Genomic DNA, 18,617 nt, shown 5'->3' on the forward strand with positions numbered 1-18,617 from the left:
TTTTTTTAAAAAAACAGTTAAAACAATTAAAACTATGTACAGGCTGGTAAATTTAGCCATCAAAGGCTTTGTTAAGGGCATTCCTCAGCCAGGGTGCCACAACAGAGAAAGCCCTCTCCCACATCCCACCATAGAGTATGTCTCGCATTGGTGGGACAAGGAGGAGGTCTCCTCCATCAGATGTCAAGTCTCGGGCAGGCATATATAAGGAGAGGCATTCCCTCAATTACTGAGGTTCCAAGCTGTAGGGCTTTAAACGTTATCACCAACACCTTGAATTCCAGCTGGAAGCAAATCAGTAGCCAGTGCAATTCCTTTAAGACCAGTGTTATGTAAGACGTAGTGGTCAGCAGTCCAGCTGCTGCATTTTGCACTAGCTGCAACTTCTGAGTCGTCTTCAAGGGCAGCCCCACAAAGAGTGCACTACAGTAGTCTAATCTGGAAGTTACCAGTGCATGCACCACTGTGTCTAGGTTGTCCCTGTCCAGGAAAGGCCGTAGCTGGTGGATCACTTTTACCTCATGCTCTCCACCAATCATTCACCAGCACACCAACATTCCATTCACTCGCTCCCCCTCCCCTTAACTCCCTTACCGTATTCACTCTATACAACTGATATTGACAACATTACCATAGATATATCCCAACCTGTAAAATACATTATATCACATATCCAAGCAACTCAACCAGTCCTTCCTGCTACGACCTCAAAAAAAGTGCATTTTGAGAAATAGTTGCAAATAGGGGAGAGTTCTCCTGATTTGGTCTTGCCATGATTTCTCCTTAGGAAAATTAATTACAATATGTGTTGGGGAAAGGGTGTGTGTGTGTGTGAAGACTCACCAATCATTATATTCACAGTGTGAAAAAGACAATGCCTCCCGCGTAGCTGCTTTTTCCTCCAGGCACAGTTCCACATTGGCTTTGTTCCAAGATAATACCATCCTGACCTGGATTTCAGCCAAGAATCCATTTAGCCAGAGGAGATCTCTGAATGCTGAGGTGAATTTCAACTGTCATGCCAAATTCACTTTGAGATGCAAAAGCGTGCTTGATTCAAATGGGGAAGCGTCCATTTCCCCCCCCCCCCCCAAGAGCTGAATGGGATTCTTCGATTCGGCTTTCCATTTCCCGATTCTTCAGGAAGGCAAATGCATGCCTCCTCACTTTGCACCAAGGCGAGGATCCTATTAGTGAGGGCACTGATGCTTGGAAGGAACGAAGGGAAATCCTAGTAGTTGCACTTCTTTCATCACGTTTTCTTCACCTAAAATTCAGTGTAACCCTGTCTCCAAACTATAAGCAGAATTTGTCATGGGACATTAACTCCAAAGCTCTCTAAAGCTGACACTATGCATTGCATAGAGCAAAAGCAATTAGAATTAAGCTCTAATGAAACCAAGGTAGTCTTTTATTTTTTATTTTCATAACATGACTCACAATGAATTCTCATTTCTGATTTTTTTATGTTTATCTACATTCAGTAGTTAAAACAAGTTCTTTCTTCATTAAGCAGCTTTGCTTCAGGTTGCTGCTGAACCTGGGAGACTCCAGCCATGAGCCACTCAGAGCATATCTTGATGGTGGCCATACAAATTTAGCAAATATGTAAATATGTCTTTGGGATCTCACATTCTCCTCTGCACTGCTGTCTCCCAGGCTCTGATTCCTCCCTTCTCATTAGGGGATATTCTCTCTGGCATCATTTGGATTCCAATTTATGCAAGACGCAGGGTGGTATTCCTCCTTAGTGGGAATATGTGAGAAATTCATTTTTGATTTCCCAGTTCACTCCTGCCACATTGTACAAAAGAATGTAAGAACATCAGAGAAGAGCCCTGCTGGATCAGAAGAAGGCTCCATTCAGTCCAGCGTTCTGTTCACACAGTGGCCCATGGGAAATCCACAAGCAGGACCTGAGGACAACAACACTCTCCCTCTGATGTTCCCCAACAGCTGGTGTACATAGGCATACAGCCTGTGATACTGGAGGCAACATAGAACCATCAGGACAAGTAGCCATTGTTGCTAGTCAATGACTCGAACATTTATTTATTTATTTATTTATTTATTTATTTATTACATTTTTATACCGCCCAATAGCCGAAGCTCTCTGGGCGGTTCACAAAAATTAAAGCCACAATAAAACACCAACAGGTTAAAACACAATTACGAAATACAATATAAAAACGCAACATGATTTGTGAACACAGACTCAAATGCCATCTGTGATGTCTGTACATTTCCAAGGCCTTAGCTAGACCTACCGGTCTAGCAGGACAGAGGGGTGAAGATTTTGTGATATTTTTATCACGAGATCTCCCCCTCTGTTCACACGTGGCGCGCAATGACCTCAGAGGGAGAGGCGTTGCGCCTGCTATTTTTTATTTCTTAAAGAAGAAGATGTGCATGAACGCTTGTGCGCAAAAAGGTATGTTTTTTTAAAAAAAAATTCCCCACTCCCCTACCCCACCACCGATGGGCACAGTACTCCTGAGGAGGTCTGCGCCCCGTGTGTGGGTTCCGGCTCCTTGCGAGTAACTGCAAGGAACTGGGACAAACCGCAATGCCTGTCTACACATTCCGTGGTCTTGGGTTCAGCCTGGGACCACAGAAAAATTGGGCCTAAAGTGTAGGGCAAGATCCCGGGGCAAAGGAGGGCTCATCCCTCCCTGATCCCGGGATCCCCTGTGCGTCATGTGAACGCACAGGGACAATCCCGGATATCGCCTCGGGATTTCGGCCTGCCTAGCTATGGCCCAAGCTTCCAATGTGACTTATATACAAAAGGGATGGGGTAGCATTTGACATTTGAAAAAAAATGTGCATGAAAAACACGCACTCTTGAAAAATGTGCACAAACATGTGTTAATCAATAGGAGAAGAATCCAATTTGGACTGAATAGAATTCAAAGATGTGCAAGACTCTTCAAAGATGTGCAAGACTGATGTGTACTTTTGAAAAAAAGACACATGAAAATGCACAACATGTTGAGGTGAGAAGAAAAAAAGAAGAAGAATGCTCAACGTCTGATAGGGCCACAAGGAGGAATGATTTCTAGGCAACATTTGGAGAATCCTGACAGGCTCAGATTTTTCTTGTCGGAACATCCCTACTCCTTAGAAAGTAGTACTTTCATGAAAGACTCACGTTTACACAAAGAAAACTAGAGCAAAACACTAATAAGTTCCAGGCCTTTGCAGAAGTTATGTGGACTCAGTGTTTGTGATATCTTTGTGTACATGTCATGAAGAGAAACAGCTAGTGTCGACACGTGCTAATATTTTCAATAGGTTTGTACAAACACATGTACTGACCCGGGGAATTTATTGAATGGCAGGATATAAAATCCATAGAATAGATAGATAGATAGATAGATGAATTATCCAGTTGTGTTTTGGAATCCAAAACCTCGGGTACATTCCTCATTTGCACCTCACACCAGAGATAAGAATCTCGCCACAGAGATGAAAAGCTACCTTAACAATTTCAGAAATTCCAGCTATTCCAAGAAGTCATAAAACAGCCATGGATTGGAGGCGGGGAGGAAAGAGAGGTGGAGACCTGCAGCCACAATTCTATCTTGCCGTCTTCTTCCCCTCTCCATGCCTAGTCCAATTTGTCCCAGACGCCCAGGAATGTCCCCCCTCCCTTTTCCATAAGCCCACGCCTGCAAGCCTTTAGGCACGCTGGTTTAGTGTTGTTGATGTTGGGACTTGGCAAGGTTGGAGTGAAAAGTTAGCTTGCATTGAAAAACAGATGGATATGGGCTCAGGCATTTATTGCATGTGGGCCAAACTGTAGCAGAGCACCTGCTTTGCATTGCAAGCTCTCCCAGGTTTTAGCCCTGGCATCTCCAGGGGCATGACTAGACCCAGGGTTCCGGGAAGGAGGGGGGAGGATCTCATGGTATTCTGCTCGCAAGATCCTCCCCCTCAGTCCACATGTGGCACACGACATCCAGGAAGGAGGACGACGTGCCCGCCATTTTTTAAATAAAAAACTACAGTATCCATTTAAACAACAACAATTCTGGGGTCCATTAAAAAAAAAAACACCTTAGAATATGTTGTTAAATGCTGTTAAATGCCTGGGAGAAGAGAAAAGTCTTGACCTGGCACCTGAAAGATAACAGTTTTGGCACCAGGTGAGCCTCATTGGGGAGATCATTCCATAATTGGGGGCCACCACTGAAAAGGCCCTATCCCTTGTTGCCATCCTCCGAGCTTCCCTTGGAGTAGGCACTCAGAGGAGGACCTTAGATGTTGAGTGTAGTGTATGGGTAGGTTCATGTCAGGAGAGGCGTTCCGTCAGGTATTGTGGTCCCAAGCCATGTAGGGCTTTATAGGTTAAAACCAGCACCTTTAAGATGAGCGCATGAGCGCTCCATCACAAAGGTTGGGTTTGGTTTTTTTTAAAAAAACAATCGCTCTCCCCCACCCCCACACCAATGGGCATGGAGTGCCTGAGGAGCTCTGTGCCCTGTGCCTGGTTCCTGGCTCCTCACATTTCGTTGAGAGGAGCCAGGATGAAACTGGGACATCGGCCCACACGTCCAATGGTATCAGGACGATCCCAAGACCGCAAGAAAAATTGGGATAAAATTTATTTATTTATTTATTTATTTATTACATTTCTATATCGCCCAATAGGTGGAACTCTCTGGGCGGTTAACAAAAATTAAAACCATTCAAAGTATAAAACAACAGTATAAAACCATAATATAAAATACAATATAAAAGCTCAACCAGATAAAAACAGCAGCAATGCAAAATCACAAATTTAAAACACCAAGTTAAAATTTATTTATAGACTGTTAAAATGCTGAGAGAATAAAAAGTAGGGATGTGCTCCGCTTCTAACCAGACTGGCGAATTAGAAGTGGAGTGGTGTGCTTCGCCTCCCCTTAAGGCGGAGGAGAAGAGGATTGGGGGGCCGGCGGAGCGTGGCGAAGAGGATCGAGGTGAAGGTGGATCCTTCTCCTTGATCCAGAGCTCCGCCGGAAAGGTAAGTGGGGTTTACCGGGCCCTGCCGCTGTTGCTGTCGCCCATGCGGCGACAGCGGCTGGGCCCGGTAACCCCCCCTCCTCTCCCTTACCTGCCTCTGTCCGCGGTCCATCGGCTTCTTCAATTGAGCCCGCGGTTCAACCAGGAAGTCTAGGCCGCACTTGCAGCCCAGACTTCCTGGCTGAACCGCGGGCTCAATTGAAGAAGCCGACGGACCGCGGACGGAGGCAGGTAAGTCCCCCCTCCCCCTTGGTCCCTTACCGGGCTCTGCTGCCGTTGCCGCACGGGCGGCAACGGCAGCAGGGCCCGGTAACCCCCCCACCCTTCTCTCCCTTACCTGCCTCCGTCCGCGGTCCGTCGGCTTCATCAATTGTGGCCCAGACTTCCTGGTTTAACTGCGGGCTCAATTGAAGAAGCCGACGGACCGCGGACGGAGGCAGGTAAGTCCCCCCTCCCCCTTGGTCCCTTACCGGGCTCTGCTGCCGTCGCCGCACGGGCGGCGATGGCGGCAGGGCCCGGTAACCCCCCCACCCTCCTCTCCCTTACCTGCCTCCATCCGCGGTCCGTCGGCTTCGTCAATTGTGGCCCAGACTTCCTGGTTGAACCGCGGGCTCAATTGAAGAAGCTGACGGATCGCGGACGGAGGCAGGTAAGGCCCCCCCTCCACCTTGGTCCCTTACTGGGCTCTGCCATCACCGCCCGTGCGGTGATGGCAGCAGAGCCTGGTAAAACCCCCCCCCCCCGCCCTCCTCTCCCAGCCTTACCTGGCACAACTCCCCTCCACTGCAGAGCTCCTATTCGGAGCCGGAGCTCCGCGGCGAAGAGGAGCGGAGTATGGGCGGAGCGGCGCGGAGTGGGCCGATCCGAAATTTTTGGATTGGCCTGCGGGGCGGAGCGGAGAGTCCGTGCACACCCCTAATAAAAAGGTCTTTGCCTGGCGTCTAAAGGCATATAATGTAGGTGCCAAGCAAACCTCCTTAGGGAGCTCATTCCACAGCCGGGGTGCCACAGCAGAGAAGGCCCTCCTCCTGGTAGCCACCTGCCTCACTTCCTTTGGCAGGGGCTCGCGGAGAAGGACCCCTGAAGATGACCTTAGGGTCCGGGCAGGTACATACGGGAGGAGGTGTTCCTTCAGGTAGCCTGGCCCCAAGCCGTTTAGGGCTTTAAATGTTAATACCAGCACTTTGAATCGGGCCTGGACCTGGACAGGCACCCAATGAAGCTGGAAAAGGACTGGCATGATGTGGTCTCGTTGGCCAGTCCCTGTTAGTGGTGCCAGTTATCCCAGGGAAATGGAGAGATCATCCCTCCCTGCTTCAGGGATCCCTGTGCATCATGTGGACACACAGGGATGATCCCAGGGCTATCCCCAGAATATCGCCTGGTGTAGACATGCCCCAGGTAGAGCAGGGAGAGAACCCTCCCTGATACCCTGGAAAGCTACTGTAGAGATGTTGGAGGAATCTGTCTGGGAGAGTAGACAACTTGGCCTCCTGGACTTCAGCTCATTTCTCCATGAACTGCCCCAATACAATCTGCATCGTGTCAGGCAGGTTCATAGATTTTCCTTTATTGGGAAAAAAAAAGAAGTGGAAAATGTGCAAATTGTGATCAAAATTTGCGTAAATTATGCAAATTGTGCATGCAATTTGTGCAAATTTATTTTTATGCATTTTTTAAACTAAGAATGAGGGCTAATAAACTGAAACTCCATCCAGACAAGACTGAGATGCTGTTAGTAGGTGATTCCACTGACAGGATGGGGGGTGTTCTGCCGGTTCTGGATGGGATTACACTCACCCTGAAAGAGAAGGTTCGTAGCTTGGGGGTCCTTTTAGACCCATCATTGTCACTTGAGGCTCAGGTGACATCAGTGGCATGGAGTGCCTTCTACAAACTCCGGTTGGTGGCCCAGCTACGCCCCTATCTAGACAGGGATAACCTGGCTTCAGTTGTCCATGCTCTGGTAACCTCCAAGTTAGATTACTGCAATGCACTCTACGTAGGGCTGCCTTTGAAGACGGTTCAAAAGCTGCAGCTCGTGCAAAATGCAGCAGCTAGATTGATTTCGGGAACCAGAAGGTTTGACCACATAACACCTGCTCTGGTCCGCTTGCACTGGCTGCCTGTATGTTTCTGAGCCCAATTCAAGGTGCTGTTTTTGACCTATAAAGCCTTACACAGCTTGGAACCACAATACCTGACGGAACGCCTCTCCTGACGTGAATATACTCGGTCACTACGTTCAACATCTAAGGTCCTCCTCCGGGTGCCTACTCCGAGAGAGGCTCGGAGTGTGTCAATGAGGGACAGGGCCTTTTCGGTGGTGGCCCCCAGACTGTGACGAGGCTTGCCTGGCACCAACGCTGCTCTCTTTCCGGCGCCAGGTTAAGACTTTCCTCTTTGCCCAGGCATATGGCGGCACATCTTAATCACCCACATGTTTAGTTTTTTAATGGTTTCTAATGCTTTATGTGTGTATGTTCTGTGTTTTAGAATTTTAAATTTTGTACACTCGTTTTTATCTCAATTTTAGAATTTCTGTAAACCATCGAGACAGCCCTGGCTATGGGAGCGGTATATAAGTGTAATAAATAAATAAATAAATAAATAAACGGAAAACTTCTGGCAAATGTGAGCTGAATTGGGTGCTCAGTGGGTGTCCGTAGGGGCCCAAAAGGACTGGATTTCACAGCACCAGATATCCCTAAGCTATTGCTGCCAGTCAGTGTTGGCAATACTGGGCTAGATGGCCCAAGAGGCAGCTTGCTATGTTCCTATGTAACTGCATGTAATGGTGAGATGGACTGGAAACATGGGTCACTAGCCAATTCCTAAATAGCAGAGACGGTCTAGAGGGCGCAATATAAAATTGGCATTTAGAAAAGTGGTATTTAGAAGGTAGCCATTAGGGGTGTGCATGGACCCCCCGCTCCGCTTCACTTCCAGATCCGTGATTTTCGGATCGGGCTGCTTCGCCCCGCCCCTGCTCCGCCCATTTCCGCTCCGCTCCGCTTGGAGCTCCGGATCCGGATCGGTGCTCCATTTCCTCCCCATAGGGTTGCATTGAAAGCTAAAAAATTAAACAACTTTTTTTTGGTTCAAGTTAGAAACCTCACATTTGGCACCATGATACCTCATGGACGTATACACACGCATGCCAAGTTTCAAGGCAATCCCATCATCCCCTGATTTTTGGGGAATTTATGAAAATCGGGCACCCCATTCACACCCCTTGGGATAGCTCCGTCAATTTGCACGTTAGAAACCTCAAACTCGCCACCATGACAGCTTATCCATGTGTCCACATGGATGCCCAGACTCAAGGCAGTCCCATCATCCCCTGATTATTGGCGGGGCTGTAACCTCTAACGCACCACCCATAACCCTAAGTCACACCCCTTTTGATAGCTCCGTCAATTTGCATGTTAGAAACCTCAAACTCAGCACCATGATAGCTTATCCATGTGTCCAGATGGATGCCAAGTTTCAAGGCAATCCCATCATCCCCTGATTTTTGGGGAATTTTTGAAAATCGGGCACCCCATTCACACCCCTTTTGATAGCTCCGTCAATTTGCACGTTAGAAACCTCAAACTCGCCACCATGAAAGCTTATCCAGGGATACATATGCATGCTGAGACTCAAGGCACTCCCATCATCCCCTGATTTTTGGGGAATTTATGAAAATCCAACACCCATTCACACCCCTTTCCAATAGCTCCGTCAATTTGCACATTAAAAAAACCCCTCAAACTCACCACCATGACAGCTTATCCAGGGATACATACGCCGCACACCGAGACTCAAGGCAGTCCCATCATCCCCTGTTTTTTGGCGGGGCTTAAACCTGCAGACATCTCAATGGGGCCATTTCAAAGGAAATCCCAACATGCCATGAATTGGGGAGTATGAATCTTCTTCCACACTTGAAAAATGGATTTGGAACTTCCAAAACTCCAAGTGAGTGCAGGAAGGACTTCTCCCCTGAGTCAAAGCCAGACACACACAACATCCCTGCAAGGCGGGCAGGGGAGGAGAGAGGGAAGGCAGGCAGGCAGGCAGCAGACATTTCTGGGGGCATAAGGAAGTGAGCCAAAGATAAGCCAGTAATGCATATAAAATGGAATAAATCAATAAATAAACGAAGGAGGGGTGGAATTAAAAGCAGCAGTGTTGCTGAATAAACAGCAAGAAGAACTTTTTTAAAAAGGCTATATCTGTCTTTTACCAGCAATAGGGGGACGTGACCAGGGGAGGGGGAAGCAGCAGCTGCCAATTTGACTGGTGGTCAACCAGTCTTTTAAGAAGCAAGGCTGTCAGTTCAACTCATGAAAGCCATTGCTCCACCGCTAAGAAGTAGAACTGTCACTTCAACTCATGAAAGGCATCGCTCCACCACTAAGAGAAGTAGACCGCTCACTTCAACTCATGATAGGCATTGCTCCACCGGGTTACTCTCTTTGGAAGGCTCTGATGGCCTTCCATGTACAGGAGAGAGTGGGGGCACGTCCACAATGAGATGCCCTAGGGGAGCTCATCCCCTTGCACCACATCTTTTCAATTGTTCCCCAAAGTTAGGGTGGGTAGCAGTACTGTGTTTCTATCTCTTATTATTGGCTTAGTATATGATTTCACAGGTTGTGTTTGTGCATTTGGTGGGGCTACTGTTTTAAAAAACACTGGGAAAAGTCCGTTCAGACTAAGAAAGAGAAGTTTCCCAGAATCCCAAGTTACCCGTTTTGCCTATGCCCTCCTCCAACTTTGGGATCATGTGATCATGACCGGGAGTTGACTCTGCCCCTCAGCAATCGAAAAGGTAATCTTTTTCCCGCCTTTACCCTACTTTTTTAAAAATTCTAGCGCGCGACCCGCACCACGCAGAGAGGTGAGAGTAGTCTCAAAATGACCCCCATCCACGATTGTCTAAGCACAAGAATTTTCAGAACGATAGCTTTAAAAACAACCCAGTTATCCCCGATTCTTTTCTGCAATGCAATCCTATGGGCGAAAACCGCCGTTTGACCCGCGCTGTCCGTTTGTTGACCCGATATTTTAAAAATATAGCACGCGACCCGCACAACGCAGAGAGGTGAGAGTAGTCTCAAAATGACCCCCATCCACGACTGTCTAAGCACAAGAATTTTCAGAACGATAGCTTCAAAAACAACCCAGTTATCTATGGGCAAAATGTTTCAAGATGGCGATCGGAGAGCTCCGCGGAAAGAGAAGCGCTCTGAAAATGGTCGCTTCTCTTCGCCTTGCTTCTAGGGGTCCGCAGTCCGCTTCTACTCCGCCTCTGGGCAAGGCGGAGCAGGCCAATTCGCTCCTGCTTCTGCGCTTCTAATAGGAGCGGAGCACATGCCTAGTAGCCATTGTTCCGATCTGCCAATTTCCTTTCTCTCAATTTTTATTTTTCTAATCTGAAGTTCAGTTTCTTCTGACCTTATTGAGCTTTTTTCTTTAAAAAAAAACCTTAACATTCATAAACATCTGTGTGCACTTTTCTCTGAATACATGCATTTTTCTATGTCATTTTGCCCCATTTTATTTTCAAGCAATTTTTCTAACAGAATGCATTTTTTGTACATTATTTTCTGTAATGTACACATATTTTGTGTGCAGTTTCCCCCAAGAGACATATTATTGTATGCCTTTTTTTGGATTGAAAAACTATTGCAAGATTCATCTAAGTGAGGATTGAAGCATACCATGCCTATTGGTCGGAAAGTACAATATTAGCTAAGTTCACACAAAATGAATGAATTTCTCCCCCATCTCTAGATGCCGCACCCTTTCCATTAGGGCTGTGTACCCACCCACCCCGATCTACCTTGAAGGCCAATCCAGAGTTCCCGAAGCAGCCCCGATGCACCTCGGGGGTTGCCCGACCCACCTCGGCACCGAAGCTGAGCTGAGAGTCAGTCTTTCCGAGGTGACTTGGAGTTTTCTGGGTGCCTGCTGCATAGCCGGGCTGTGCAGCCAGCACCCAGAAAGTCTCCCCTTCCTCACTAACCTGGTGCCTCCGCTGTATGCCACCGTCTTTGCACAGATGGTGGCAGCAGCAGATGGCAGAGGCTGGTAAGCCCCTCCACTTACATGCTGCCACCGCCACTGCTGCCCTTGCATCCAGGAGCTTCCATTGCTGCCGATGCATAAACCTGGAAGTAGGCCGTGTGGCCTACTTCCGGGCTTATGCATCGGTGGCAGTGGAAGCCGCCAGACATAAGGATGGCGGTGGCAGCGGACGGCAGTGGCAGGTAAGCCTCCCTTCCCTCTTCCCCACTTACCAGCTGCCTCCACTGCCATCGTGGTGGAGGCAGAGGCAGCAGATAAGGGACCTGCTGAGGCCTGGCTCTGAAGCTCTGAGGCTTTGGAGCCAATTGGCTTCAGCTTCAGGCTGCCTCGGCCTTCGCCCAAACTGCCTCGGATCCGTGATTTGGAGATGTGAATCACCCCGATCCGCTTCGGATCTGAGGCGGTACACAGCCCTACTTTCCATTCCTACCAACTTTTTCATGACCGCACTAGTTATATCCAGTAGCATGACCCAGCTGCTGACTTTAAATGCATACTCAAGTATTTATTTCACACAGAAAGCAGAACAAATCCAGGTTTTTTACCAAGAATACACTTGATCAGGAGCTGCCTCTTGAACATGTTAGATGAATCTCTCTTTTTCACTTTCTACTGCATTCAATTTTTTTTTTATAAAAAATCACACCTTAAAAAAAACTTACCTTCTCTAACATGAAGAAATTTGTGAATTTTGATAAATTCTTATAAAAATGAATCAATATGACATTCTCTCCCAGGACATGGCACATTACGTACTTGACTGTACAGACATAAGAAAAAGTTATTTAGAGCCTATTTTAAAGAAAGTGAAATATACTGTAGGTGTGTTAAGGAGAAATTGGGATATTTATTATATTCAGCCAACCCATACGTGATACAGAGAGTTGCACTATTTGCAGTGGAACTACTAGATGTAGAACAAAGTTTTTGGAAACTATTGGTATGAAATATTAATAAAGATTCAGAGATATGAATACAATTTTGATTGACAGGTTATTAAAGATTTCTATATGTTTGCCGTTCACCCACCTTACCATCACTTAAGCTAAGAATTGTTATGTTTTTCAGTTCTGTTGTTTTATCCTTATGTGGAACTTTTGATATTGTAGAACAGTATTGTAAAATTTTAAGTGTGTATGTGTTGCAATCAGGGGTGTGATCCGCTCCGATTAGTAGCGTAGAAGCAGTAGCGGATTGGCCTGCTCCGCCTTACCCAGAGGCGGAGTAGGAGCGGACCGCGGACCCCCTAGAAGCAAGGCGAAGAGAAGCGCCCATTTTCCGGAGCTCCTAGTTCAGGCGGAGCGCTCCGGTCGCCATCTTGAAAACATTTCGCCATAGGATTGCATTGCGGCAAATAATCGCGCATAACTACGTTGTTTTTGAAGCTATCGTTCTAGAAATTCTTGTGCTCAGAGAGTCGTGGATGGGGGTCATTTTGAGACCACTCTCACCTCTCTGCGTTGTCTGGGTCGCGTGCTATATTTTTGTGAAAATCGGGTCAACCGTGCGGCTCAAACGGCGTTTTCGGCTTTTCGCCCATAGGATTGCATTGAGGGAAAGAATTGGGGACAACTGGGGGGGGGTTAAGCTATCGTTCTGAAAATTCTTGTGCACAGAGAGTCGTGGATGGGGGTCATTTTGAGACTACTCTCAACTTTCTGCGTCGTACGGGTCGCGCGCTAGAAGTTTTTAAAAAATCGGCGGGAAAAATACCTTTTTCAAAGGGCTGAGGGGCAGAGTCAGCTCCCGGTCATGATGATCCCAAAGTTGGAGGAGGGCATAGGCAAAACAGGTAACTTGGGATTCTGGGAAACTTCTCTTTCTTCATCTGAACGGGCTTTTCCCCGTGTTTTTTAACACAGTAGCCCCACCAAATGCACAAACACAACCTGAAATCATATACTAAGCCAAGAATAAGAGATAGAAACACAGCACTGCTCCCCACCCTAACCTTGGTGAACAACTGAATCGATGTGGTGCAAGGGGATGAGCTCCCCTAGGGCATCTCATCGTGGACGTGCCCCCACTCTCTCCTGCACTGGAAGGCCATTAGAGCCTTCCAAAGAGAGTAAAACGGTGGAGCAATGCCTATCATGAGTTGAAGTGAATGGTCACTTTTCAGTGGTAGAGCAATGCCTGTTATGAGTTGAAGTGAGTGTTTTACTTCTTCTCAGAGCTGTTGGTGGCTGTCTTGAACTGGCAGCTACTTCCCCCTCCCCCGGGCACGTCCCCCTATTGCTGGTAAAAGACAGATATAGCCTTTTAAAAAAAATTCTTCTTGCTGTTTATTGAGCAACACTGCTGCTTTTAATTCCACCCCTCCTTTGTTTATTGATTGATTTATTCCATTTTATATGCATTACTGGCTTATCCTTGGCTCACTTCCTTATGCCCCCAGAAATGCCAGCTGCATGCCTGCCTGCCTTCCCTCCCTCCTCCCCTGCCCACCTCGCAGGGATGTTGTGTGTGGGGTGCCCGATATTCAAAAATTCGCCAAAAATCAGGGGATGATGGGATTGCTTTGAAACTTGGCGTGCGTGTGTATATCCCCATGAGGTGTCATGGTGCCAAACATGAGGTTTCTAACTTGAACAGAAAAAAAGTTGTATAATTTTTTAGCTTTCAATGCAAGCCTATGGGGGGGGAAACGGAGCTCCGGATCCGGATCCGGAGCTCCGAGCGGAGCGGAGCGGAAGTGGGCGGAGCGGGGGCGGGGCGGAGCGGCCCGATCCGGAAAATGGCGGATCTGCAAGTGAAGCGGAGCGGGGGGTCCGTGCACACCCCTAGTTGCAATGATCTGTGGATTGAGCAATAAATGCTTGGAGTGGATAAAGAGAAATTCTTTCCCATTTGCCCTGTCCGAATTTAATAGGTATATGGAGAGGACCATGCACACAGTTTGGGACCACCATACCTGATGGAACGCCTCTGCCGACATGATCCTATCCGTACATTATGCTCAACGTCTAAGATCCTCCTCCGAGTGCCTACTCCGAGGGAAGCTCAGAGAATGGCAGCAAGGGAGAGGGCCTTTTCAGTGGTGGCCCCCCAATTATGGAATGATCTCCCCAATGAGGCTTGCCTGGCACCAACATTGTTATCTTTTTGGCACCAGGTTAAGACTTTTTTCTTCTCCCAGGCAGTTAACAGCATATGCTGATTTTTTAACTGACCCCAGAATAGTTGTTTTAAATGGATATTGTTGTTTTTATGCTTTTGATGGTTTTAAATTTTTATATTTCTTTTTAATGTTCACTGTTTTTAACCTTTATAAACTACCCAGAAAGCTTCAGCTAGGGGCGGTATATAAATGTAATAAACAAACAAACAAATAAATGTTGTACCAGCTCATAATATAGTTGTTAAAGGTGAGGAGGCTTCCAGAAAAAAAGAGGTGGCAATTCTAATTCAGTACCATAAACAGGGTTGAAAACAATGGTGTTCATCCCCAGACTTAAAATGTAGGGCTGTGGTCCACTCCGTTTTGAGTCGTAGAAGCGGGAGCAGAGCAGATCGATTCACCTCTGCCAAAGGCGGAGCCGAATTGGGTCAGGGAAGCTGCGGATCAAGACGAAGCGGATCGAGACAAAGCAGATTGCTTCGCCTCAATCTGGAGCTCCGAACACAGGTTAGTGGGGGGGAGGGGGGGCTTACCTGGCACCGCTGCCGCAGTCCGTGCAGCGACAGCGTTGGAGCCAGGTGAGGGGCAGGGGGGCTTACTTGCATCCGTCGTGATCCAGCACTGGCTTCAACTGAGGGCCAGGCCTCAAGCCGGAAGAGCAGGCCATGGCCTGCTCTTCCATTTTGAGGCCTGGCCCTCAGTTGAAGCCAGAGCCGGACCGCGCCGGAGGCAAGTAAGTCTTGGGGGGAGGTGGACCTTACCTGGCTTTGCCACCCACCACTGCCGTGGTCCATGCGGTGGCGGATGGTGGAGCCAGGTAAAGGGGGGAGGGGGACTTATTCGCCCCCCATTTTGTCCCCCTTCCCCACTTACCTGCCTCTGCCATGGAGGCAAGTAAGTGAGGAAGGGGGCAAAATGGTGGGCAAATCTCGATCTGACCCTTTGGATCTCACTCACTTGTTGTTTTTATACTGTTTTTATGTTTTTTTAAATTTTGTATACTTTTAATGTTTACTATTTTTAATTGTTATAAACCGCCCAGAGAGCTTCGGCTGTGGGGCAGTATATAAATGTAATTAAATAAATAAATAAATAAATAAATAAATAAATAAATAAATAATCTGATCTGGAGTGGGTCGGGGGAGGGTCGGGTTGGCTCGAACCGGTTCGGGCCAGACCTGAAAGTTTTGGATCAGTCCAAGAAGTGTTTCGGGGGGCTGGTGCACAGCCCTATTAAAAAGCAATTTGTGTGGATGAGGGAATTTATCAGTTTAGCTTTCCCACATCACCACCCCCTGCCCAATTATTATTTTAAATTTAAGTCTCAAGCTTTTTCCATCCTAAATACGGGGAAGGGGGTTGGAATCTGAAAACACAAATATGAAGATATTCGCATTTAAGTGCACACATCTTCAAACATAATGTGCCAAAAAACCCTGTGAACTCTGAATACGGGAACACTTTTAATTAGAGAAACTGAACAGTCAGAATTAACCTAGAACAGCTAAATAGTTTTCTCAATTCAGCACTTAACCCTGCCGACTTGTCTCATTACGATGTCGTGCGTGATGACGGCACTTGCAAGTCATCAAGTACTTTTGAAATGCCGTTCAGAGGGAATGAAGAGTGTTTTCTGCAAATGTTGTAAATATGGTTAATTACAAATTAATGAGTAGCTTTTCTGGGGCAGATTAAAATAGCTCTGTGATCACAGTTAAGGGTTTTGATGAATTAATTGCCTCTCTTGCTGTTGTTCTTTTCAATGCGGATGAAATATGACAAGTTTCTCTTTAGGTAGCTGGAGATGTCCTCTGAGCAAACAGAAGCTTAGTTCTCACTGAATTGGGTAAGCCTGTATGTCACCTAGATCACTTCAGACTATAGACCTACATTATCAAATTATTTTTCATACTAGTGATGGGTGTGCTGTCCCCTCCCAAAATCAGAATGGCTCAGACATGAACAAAGTGATTGTCTACACAAGCAAAAACAACCTCGCTGATTTTCCAAGGCAAGCCAACATCATAATGGCCTTGACCATTGTTTTGTGTAGCGCATTGGGGTGACTTAATCCATTAGATAGCACCAACTCAGCCTTGGATATTTACCTTCTCCACTTGAAGCTGGGAATGCAAACACTGTATGTGCAAGGTGTTATGGGTCTAGAAGGCCACAACCTGATCTTCCCCATAGATTCTATCCCCTTCTTCAGGGTGTCCACCCCATACCAAATGATAAAAATTGACTCTAATGATTTCTCATTAATTCCCTTGCCTCATCTGTTGAGTTTTTATTCATTCCTTCATTCAGTAGCTCATCCAATAGGATTTTTATTGTTCTCTAGGATGTATTATTTGTCATCATCAGCTTTTATAGGCACAGAGGTTGCAGCCAGGATACATACATATCAATATTAATATAGCACAGCATAGCTTGCCCGAAATTGCAACACTTTGTAGGCTTTGTAGGCTATTAAGGCTCAACCCACATAAGAGAGGAAAGAAAGGAGAATGAAGCGAGAGGCACAAACAGGCAGGGCTTAATTTAAGCCCAAGGCAAACATTGTCAATGTTTATTTATTTCATTTATTTAAACTATTTCTTGGCAGCCTTTCAGGCCAGAAGCCTTCTCAAAGCAGCTTACAGCAATGAAATACATAAAACAGTTAAAATATTAAAAGCAATAAAAGCATAAAGAAGATAAAATAGCAATAAAAACAACAGTAAAAGCCAACAATAAAACCGGCGGTACAAACAGTGGCAATAGTATAGCAGCAACAGCAATCATATCAAGAGAAGGCCAAAGCAAAACAATACGTTTTCAAGGCCTTCTTAAAAGCCTTCTTAAGAGCATGGTGGACCTCTGGAGGCAACTTGTCCCTAAGGTGTGGGGACGCTACAGAGAAGGTCCTATCATGTGTGGACACCCACCTAGCTGCTCTCATGAATGGGCAAATGAGAAGGGTCTCCCTTTCTGACCTTAAAGTCCATGCAGGCTGATTTTGGTGAAGGTAGGCCTTCCAGTAACTTGGTCCCAAACCATTTACAGATTTGAAGGTCAAAACCAGCAGTTTAAATCAGGCTTGCAAACACGCCAGAAAGGTACAGCATAAGCATTATGCAATCAAATCACCTAGCCCCTACCAACACTCAGGCAGACACATTCTGCACTAGCTGAAGCTTCCAAACCATCTTCAACGGCAGCCCCATATACAGCGTATCATACTAGTGCAGCCTGGATGTGAATAGTGTGTGGATAACTGAGGCAAGGTCCATCCTCTCCAATAATAAGTGGTGGAAGTGTAGGCAAACATAGAATCATAGAATAGCAGAGTTGGAAGGGGCCTACAAGGCCATCGAGTCCAACCCCCTGCTCAATGCAGGAATCCACCCTAAAGCATCCCTGACAGATGGTTGTCCAGCCACCTCTTGAAGGCCTCTAGTGTGCCACTCATTTCCAGTGGCTTCTCCTGTGTATTTTTCAGAAACCACAACATAGCACTAGTGTTGCCTGTTCACCACTGTTGCAGGACACATATATTTTGCACATAGATACCTGCACCCAACCCCAGTAACAAATGTGTCATCAGATGCCACTCTGCGGTTGAGTTCACATGCATGTGAACCATCTGTCAGGTATGCTTTAGGGTGGATCCCTGCATTGAGCAGGGGGTTGGACTCGATGGCCTTATAGGCCTCTTCCAACTTTACTATTCTATGATTCTATGTTTCCTTACTTGGTCATGGTAACATGGAGTAAAGCTGTGTGGAATATGTAGAACAGTAGTCCCAGATTAAATTTCCCTAACCGAGCTTTCCGTTCATATATCCTCCAACGCAATGTTTTTATCAGCAGAGGCAGGTCTTGTGTGTTACTTGTTCTGTGCTTTTGCAGATGTGTTCTCCAGATTCCCAAGAAAGACATGACCAGGTTCGAAAAAACTGAAAATATGTTTATCACTCCTTGTAACAACAAACTCGCATACTGGCTAGATCTACACTACTGCTTTATAGAGGCATTGAAGTGCACCGATAACTGTTGTGGCGCAATCCTCATGCCATATACCACTTCGATAGTGTTATCTATTGCTTTTTATTCCACATTCATAACGATTTGAGACAAATTGTAGATATGGTCAGTGAGAGCCAGCAGGATTGTAGCCAAAACTGAACAACTGGAAAACAAGAGGGAAGAATCAGGATGTTTGGAAACAACTCAAAGTTTGCAGAAATACAATTTTAAAAAACCACCCTGAGGAGGCACCCCTACACAGACACACACACACAGACACGAACAATGACCTTCCCCCAGTTCACTGTGGACTAGACATACTCAGTAGCCACAGACTCTTTCTTTTATTTATCTGTGAATTGGTACATGTTGAACGGTAACAAAATTTTCTGGGCTGCCG

The sequence above is a fragment of the Elgaria multicarinata genome, chromosome 10 (genome assembly GCF_023053635.1).
Source record: "Elgaria multicarinata webbii isolate HBS135686 ecotype San Diego chromosome 10, rElgMul1.1.pri, whole genome shotgun sequence".
NCBI lineage: Eukaryota > Metazoa > Chordata > Lepidosauria > Squamata > Anguidae > Elgaria > Elgaria multicarinata.